Consider the following 8,117-nt stretch of genomic DNA (forward strand, 5'->3'; position numbering starts at 1 on the left):
AAAAGAGAAGAGAGGCGCCTCCAAGTGTAGCAATACTGTTACATTTAATGAAGGTTCAATATTTAGCAGCTCACATGGTTGATGATTAAAACAGGCACATCTAAGTATGCAGGCATCCGGGGTAAAGCTGTCCACATAGACCATCCTCCGCACTGCCATCTTTATCACACCCTTCCAAGCTGCGCTCCACGAGTGATTCAAAGTCTCGCTTTCAGATCACTCTACTGCAGGGTAGTCTTCCCAATCACAATTGCAGACTGACATCGGTGAGAGCCAGAGGTTCAGCAGATGGTCTATGTGGACAGCTTTACCCCGCATGCCTGTATACTTAGATGTGCCCCTTTAATCATCAAACCATGTGAGTTGCTAAATGTTGTACCTTCATTAAATGTCCCCATATTGCTACACTTAGAGGCGCCTCTCTTCTCTTTTATATTCTGTAGCTCCTGCTGGATTTTGCTTCTAATCCCCTTGTGGAGGCGCCATTTGTGGATGGACATTTTATGATGACACAACCTATCACATTGCTATAATCTTTGTATATAGACTATAAACTGAAAGACTTATGAATAAATGGTTGTGGAACGAATCATCTGAGTTTCCATTATTTCTTATGGGAAAATTTGCTTTGATATAAGAGTGCTTTGGATTACAAGCATGTTTCCGGAACGAATTATGCTCGCAATCCAAGGTTTTACTGTATATATATATATATATATATATATATATATATATATATAGATTTGATCAGAAGAACAGCCCTCTTTTGATATAGCTGGCTGAGAGGAGTGACAGCCCTTTCATGATGTGCCGGCATGATGGGGGACACAGGTGGCAGAACAACGGGGGACACAGGCTGCAGGATGACGGGGGACACAGTCTACGAGATGGGGACACAGTCTGCATGATGGCGGGGGACACAGGAGGAGTCAGGGGTGTACCAATGGAGGGGTGGGGCACAGTGGCGGCTGGTGCTCAAAATTTTTGGGGGGGCGCAAACAGAAAAATGTAATAGGCATTGCTTTGCGGCAAAAAACGCTGTAAAAAATTGCGTGACTTTGAGGTCGCAAAAGTGTGAAAGGGGCCTTCAGTAATTAAGGTATAGTGTGCCCCCTTTCAATGCAGAGTGACCAGCGTGCCCCCTTTCAATGCAGAGTGACCAGCGTGCCCCCTTTCAATGCAGAGTGACCAGCGTGTCCCCTTTCAATGCAGAGTGACCAGCGTGTCCCCTTTCAATGCAGAGTGACCAGCTTGCCCCCTTTCAATGCAGAGTGACCAGCATGCCCCCTTTCAATGCACAGTGAGCAGTGTGCCCCCTTTCAATGCAGTGACCAGTGTACATGCCCCCTTCAATGCAGAGATCAGCGTACATGCCCCCAATGGAGAGACCAGCATACATGCCCCCTTCAATGCAGTGACCAGCATACCATTCCCCCAATTCAGAGATCAGCGTACATGCCCCCCAAATGCAGTGACCAGCGTACATGCCCCCAATGCAGTGACCAGCATACATGCCCCCCAAATTCAGTGACCAGCGTACATGCCCCCAATGCAGTGACCAGCGTACATGCCCCCAATGCAGTGACCAGCGTACATGCCCCCAATGCAGTGACCAGCGTACATGCCCCCAATGCAGTGACCAGCGTACATGCCCACAATGCAGTGACCAGCATACATGCCCCCAATGCAGAGTTCAGCGTGCGTGCCCACTTCAATGCAATGAACATTGTGCCGTGCCCCCATCAATGCAGAGTTCAGCTTGCGCACCCCCCCCCCCCCCCCCCCCCGAGAGCAGTGCACTTACCTGGAGCCCTGGAGCACCGCGACGACGGCTTCTCTTGTCTTCAGTCTTCAGCCGGACTCCCGGCGGCCAGCTTCTTCTCACTCCCCGGCGGCGTGTCTTCTCTGGTCCTCCCGCTCCCGCCTCCTCCTCGGCCAATGGCATGGGGTTTGCCATGCGGCCAATCAGGAAGCCGGTATTAGACCGGCTTCCTGATTGGCCAGGAGGAGGATCGGTGTGACAATAGCGAATTTTAATTCGCTATTGTCACACAATGGGCGGGCTCTGTGCGCACTGCTCTGTGCCCCGGGACCACCCTTTGCATCACCCTATTAGGCTCTAATCAGGTGATTTAAAAAAAAACAAAAAACATAAAGCTCCATGCGTCCGGCGCCCTGCATGCAGATTAGGGGGCCGGACGCATGGATGGGGGGATGCTTGCCATGCCACTGGTGGGGCATGGTGGGTGCTTGCTGAGATCTCCAACCCACGTCACCTCTGGTCGGAGATCTCGGCAAGTTGCCTGTACTGTGCATGTGCGCCAACAAATGCCTTGCACAGAGAAGTCCTATGCAGTGCACAAAAGAGTTGGAGTTCTCGGCAGGACAATGTATGCTACTGCGGAAGTGTCCGCGGTTGGACTTTTCAGCAGGACAATCTATGCTACTCTGCAGGCGCCCGCGGCTCCTGAAGCAAAAATTAAACACAACAGTTTGGAGAGCGGGATGTGAGCATCCGCAGTCCCTATTTTATTTCATTGTCTAATAAAAACCCGTGCACAGTACTATCCCCCAGAGTACTATTACAAATGTGAGCATGCCGAAAACTCCAACTATGTACAGCGGCTCCAAATGTCGGGCGCATATACATATATATATATATATATATATATATATATATATATATGCAATGCGGGAACCCTGAAAATCCACTGCGAATCCCCTGAACTAATCTAGGGGTGTCATTAAAGCGGAGTTCCGGCCACAAAATTGACATAATCGATTTTGGGCCATCTGCTTGCTTTTTGTCACCTGAAAAAGAAAAGGGGGAATGGTATGCTGGGAACTGCATTGAAGGGGGCATGTATGCTGGTCTCTCCATTGGGGGCATGTACGCTGATCTCTGCATTGAAGGGGGCATGTACACTGGTCACTGCATTGAAAGGGGGCACGCTGGTCTCTCTGCATTGAAAGGGGGCACGCTATACCTTGATTACTGAAGGCCCCTTTCACACTTTTGCGACCTCAAAGTCACGCAATTTTTTACAGTGTTTTTTGCCGCAAAGCAATGCCTATTACATTTTTCTGTTTGCGCCGCCCCCCCCCCCAAAAAAAAATTTTGAGCACCAGCCGCCACTGTGCCCCACCCCTCCATTGGTACACCCCTGACTCCGCCTGTGTCCCCCGCCATCATGCAGACTGTGTCCCCATCTCGTAGACTGTGTCCCCCGTCATCCTGCAGCCTGTGTCCCCTGTCGTCCTGCAGCCTGTGTCCCCTGCCACCATGCAGACTGTGTCCCCATCTCGTAGCCTTTGTCCCCCGTCATCTCGTAGCCTTTATTTATTTAGGTTTTTTCTTTTATCCGTCCATTTTTATAGATAGATATAAAAATAAATAAACGGGAGGATCAAAAAAAAAAGCTATAGATATATATATATATATATATATACACATATACTGTATATATCTACACACAGATAGATAGATAGATAGATAGATAGATAGATAGATAGATAGATAGATAGATAGATAGATAGATAGATAGATAGATAGATAGATAGATAGATAGATATAGGATTGTAGTGTTAACCATGCTGCAGATTTTTTTTGTAAATCTTTTATATATATATTACACATACAAGCTTCTTTATATATATATATATATATATATATATATATATATATATATATATATAAATAAGCTCAAAATGTCGGGCGCAACATCTTGCCGAAAACTCCAACTATGTACAGCGGCTCCAAATGTCGGGCGCATATACATATATATATATATATATATATATATATATATATGCAATGCGGGAACCCTGAAAATCCACTGCGAATCCCGCATCGCACCCGACTCATAGGCAGATCACACTGCCACATGCAAACTGCTGGGAGTGTCAATACAAAGTTAAAGCAGAGTTCCGGCCACAAAATTTTTATTTTCAATAAAAATCCCCCCGGGACAGTCAGGGCTAGTTCATTCCACAATGAATAGCCTCTGAACTGTCCCAGGTCACACTTACCTTTTAAAAGAAATACTTACCTTGAAAATTTCTTCTCCAGCGCTGCCATCTCAGGTGTGGGCAGCTGAAGCCAGCGTGTCCTCTTCTGAGTCCTCTTCTGTGTCCTCTTCTCCCAGAATGCGCCTGCTCTGGCCCCGCTCGTCACTTCCGAGGCTGCAGCGTCATCCCTCCACAGCTTCTGGGCATGCCCAGAAGCTGTTTATCAGGGAATGAGGCGCCGCACCGGAAGTGATGAGCGGGGCCGGTGCAGGCAAATCGATTCCAGGGAGCGATGACGTTCAGCTCCCAGGAATCAGTGCAAAGAGGAAGTGACAGCACGGGCCGCGGCCGCAGAAGGGGGAAGTGGAAGAAAGGTGAGTATATTTTTCTTCAATAATAAAGTAAACAAAAAAAAAAAATCGTGACTGTCCATCTCTTTTTCAGGTGACAAAAAGCAAGCAGATGGCACAAAATCGACTATGTCAATTTTGTGGCCGGAACTCCGCTTTAATGACACCCCTAGATTAGTTCACATGTCGCAGTGCGAACTGTCAATTCAGACAAGAATCGGATTGCATGGGTGTGAACACCCATGGGATTCGATTCCAGTGCAAACCAAAAAAAGGGTTCCTGCATGACTTTGGTCCAAATGCAATGCAAATCTAGCCATACCATCTGTATGGCTGAATTTGCAATGCACAGACATCGCATGTGATTTGCAGTGCGATGCGAATCACGTGCCATGTCTGACATCACTGAAGTGTAAACCAGCACTAAAGCAGTAGCACAGTCATTTAAAAAAAATAAAAAATAAATAAATAAAAAATGTATGCACAAACCAACACACTAAGAAAATGAAGTACAATGAGAAAATGTGCAAAAAACAGGTAGCAGCCAACACTCAAATGTGTCTCCACATATATCACTGATAAAAATAAAATAAATGTGGCGCTACCTACAAAGTGCTTGCTTAATAATAATGCTTTGTGCACACAGCAGTTGACTAAATGACATAACATATATAACAACTGGAAAAGTTGACCCTACTGGGCAAGGCTCCCAAATCTCCAGTGCTGTAAAATATATTTATGAGTTTTCTAATAATAATAGAAATAATTGGATATAAAAAGCTTGCCTCGTTATATGTGAAATCTGCACAGCATTTTAGTGATTATAAGACCTAATGATAAATAAAAAAATAAAAAAACAATGTTCATAATAAAATAAAACACATTTAACATAATATCATGCCAAAGATGCATTCCAATCAATAAAGTGTGTGTGTGCAAGAGTAATGATAAGATGATTGATAGAAGAATGTGAAGTATATACAGAATCCAAGTGTAAATAGATTGTTTAGTGGCGGTTCTCACTGATCTGACACAGACATCACACACAGAATGAGACACCACACAGAATGAGACACCAGGCTATGCCATTCCCTACCTTCCATGTCCAGTTCATGAACGAATCTTTCTTTTGAATCGATTATTTTCAGTGAACTGGATGACTCGGTTCTTCTTCCTGAACGACTCGGTATGAAACAGTTCAGTATTCAGTGAAGGAGAGCTGCTCTGGGCTGATGGATAGATGATCCTAGACTAGAGGGAGGAGCTCAGCTCCTCCCTCTAACCAATCAGCACACTGACACTGAATAACTGGCCAGAAACAAACTTGTATTGAACTTGTATTGAGAGGGAAGAGTCAAATCAGTTCACTGAGTAGCTCAGTACATCAGTTACCGGGTCAAAAGAATGGAAACCTATGAGTCGGTCTCTGTGAACTCAGTACACTATAAGAACCGTTCATCACCAGCACATACAGCTGTATACATGAAAAGCAGATTCTGTGCATGTGAACTGCATTCTGATGGGCCAACTTCACAGTTAACATTGCCAGCTATCAGATTTGTCCGGTTTTTACAGCACATGCATAGCAACAGAGGCGGCTCTAGGCTTTGTGAGGCCTTAGGCAAAATTTAGACATGAGGCCCCACTCACCCCCTTTGCAGGGGTTAAGGTAGAACCCTGAGGCCGAGCATCTTATTACTGCTGCGGCTTGTGTGAGTGGATCGTGTACTGTGGCAATTACATGGGATGAATAGGAGAGAGATTGGACTGGGACATGGGGTAGGCGAGGAGGAGGAGGAGGGGGTAAAAAGGGGGGAGTGGGTAGTTGATGAGGGATGGGTAGAGGAGAACTGGAGGATCCTGGTCTGTATAGTAATAAAAAAAGGAGAAGGATTTGTGCTCGCATGAGGGAGGAAAGAAAGAAAGAAAGAAAGAAAGAAAGAAAGAAAGAAAGAAAGAAAGAAAGAAAGAAAGAAAGAAAGAAAGAAAGAAAGAAAGAAGAAGAAGAAGGGGGGAGAAAGAGGGGAGGGATAAAGAAAAGAAAGAAAGGGAGAAAGAGAAAGGAAGAGGGAAGGGGGGAAGAGGGGAGGGAGAAAGAAAGAATGAATGAAAGAAAGAGGGGAGGGAGAGAAAGAAAGAATGAATGAAAGAGGGGTGAATGAATGAAAGAAAGAAAGAGGGGAGGGAGAGAAAGAAAGAAAGAAAGAAAGAAAGAAGGAAGGGAGAAAGAGAAAGAAAGAAAGAAAGAAAGAAAGAAAGAAAGAAAGAGGGGAGGAAGGGAGAAAGAGAAAGAAAGAAAAGAAAAGAAAGAGGGGAGGGAGAAAGAGAGAAAGAAAGAAGGAAAAGAAAAGAAAGACGGGAGGGAGGGAGAAATAGAGAAAGAAAGAAAGAAAGAAAGAAAAGAAAGAGGGGGGGGGAGGGAGAGAGAGAGAGAGAAAGAGGGAATGAAGAAAGAGAGAAAGAAAATAAAGAAAGAGAGAAAGAAAATAAAGAAAAAAAGAAAGAAAGAAAGAAAGAAAGAAAGAAAGAAAGAAAGAAGGGGGGAGAAAGAGGGGAGGGAGAAAGAAAAGAAAGAAAGGGAGAAAGAGAAAGGAAGAGGGAAGGGGGGAAGAGGGGAGGGAGAAAGAAGAATGAATGAAGAAAGAGGGGAGGGAGAGAAAGAAAGAATGAATGAAAGAGGGGTGAATGAATGAAAGAAAGAAAGAGGGGAGGGAGAGAAAGGAAGAAAGAAAGAAAGAAGGAAGGGAGAAAGAGAAAGAGAAAGAAAAGAAAGAAAGAAAGAAAGAAAGAAAGAAAGAAAGAAAGAAAGAAGAAAGAAAGAAAGAAAGAAAGAAAGAAAGAAAGAAAGAGGGGAGGGAAGGGAGAAAGAGAAAGAAAGAAAGAAAAGAAAGAAAGAAGGAAAAGAAAAGAAAGACGGGAGGGAGAAATAGAGAAAGAAAGAAAGAAAGAGAGAAAGAAAGAAAGAAAGAAAGAAAGAAAGAAAGAAAGAAAAGAAAGAGGGGAGGGAGGGAGGAGAGAGAGAGAGAGAAAGAGGGAATGAAAGAAAGAGAGAAAGAAAATAAAGAAAGAGAGAAAGAAAAAAAGAAAAAAAAGAAAGAAAGAAAAGAAAGAGGGGAGGGAGAAAGAGAGAAAGAAAAAAGAAAAGAAAGAGGGGAGGGAGAAAGAAAGAAAGAAAGAAAGAAAAGAAAGAAAGAAAGAAAAAGAAAGAAAGAAAGAAAGAAAGAAAAGAAAGAAAGAAAGAAAGAAAGAAAGAAAGAAAGAAAGAAAGAGGGAGGGAGGAGAAAGAAAGAAAGAAAGAACGAGGAGAGGGAGAAAGAGAAAGAAAGAAAGAAAGAAAGAAAGAAAGAGAAAGAAAGAAAGAAAGAAAGAAAGAAAGAAAGAAAGAAAGAAAGAAAGAAAGAAAGAAAGAAAGAAAGAAAGAAAGAAAGAAAGAAAGAAAAGAAAGAAAGAAAGAAAGAAAGAGGGGAGGGAGAAAGAGAAAGAAAGAAAGAAAGAAATAGAGAAAGAAAGAAAGAAAGAAAGAAAGAAAGAAAGAAAGAAAGAAAGAAAGAAAGAAAGAAAGAAGGAAAGAAAGAGGGGAGGGAGAAAGTGAAAGAAAAGAAAAGAAAGAAAGAAAGAGGGGAGAAAGAAAGATAAGAGGGGAGGGAGAAGAGAAAGAAAAGAAAGTGGGGGGAGAAAGAAAGAAAGATAGTAAGAAGGGGAAGATGTAAGAAATGTAAGATAGATAGAAAGTAATGATAGTAGATGAGGCCGAAGAAG

The sequence above is a fragment of the Pelophylax lessonae genome (genome assembly GCF_965119305.1).
Source record: "Pelophylax lessonae genome assembly, chromosome: 2".
NCBI lineage: Eukaryota > Metazoa > Chordata > Amphibia > Anura > Ranidae > Pelophylax > Pelophylax lessonae.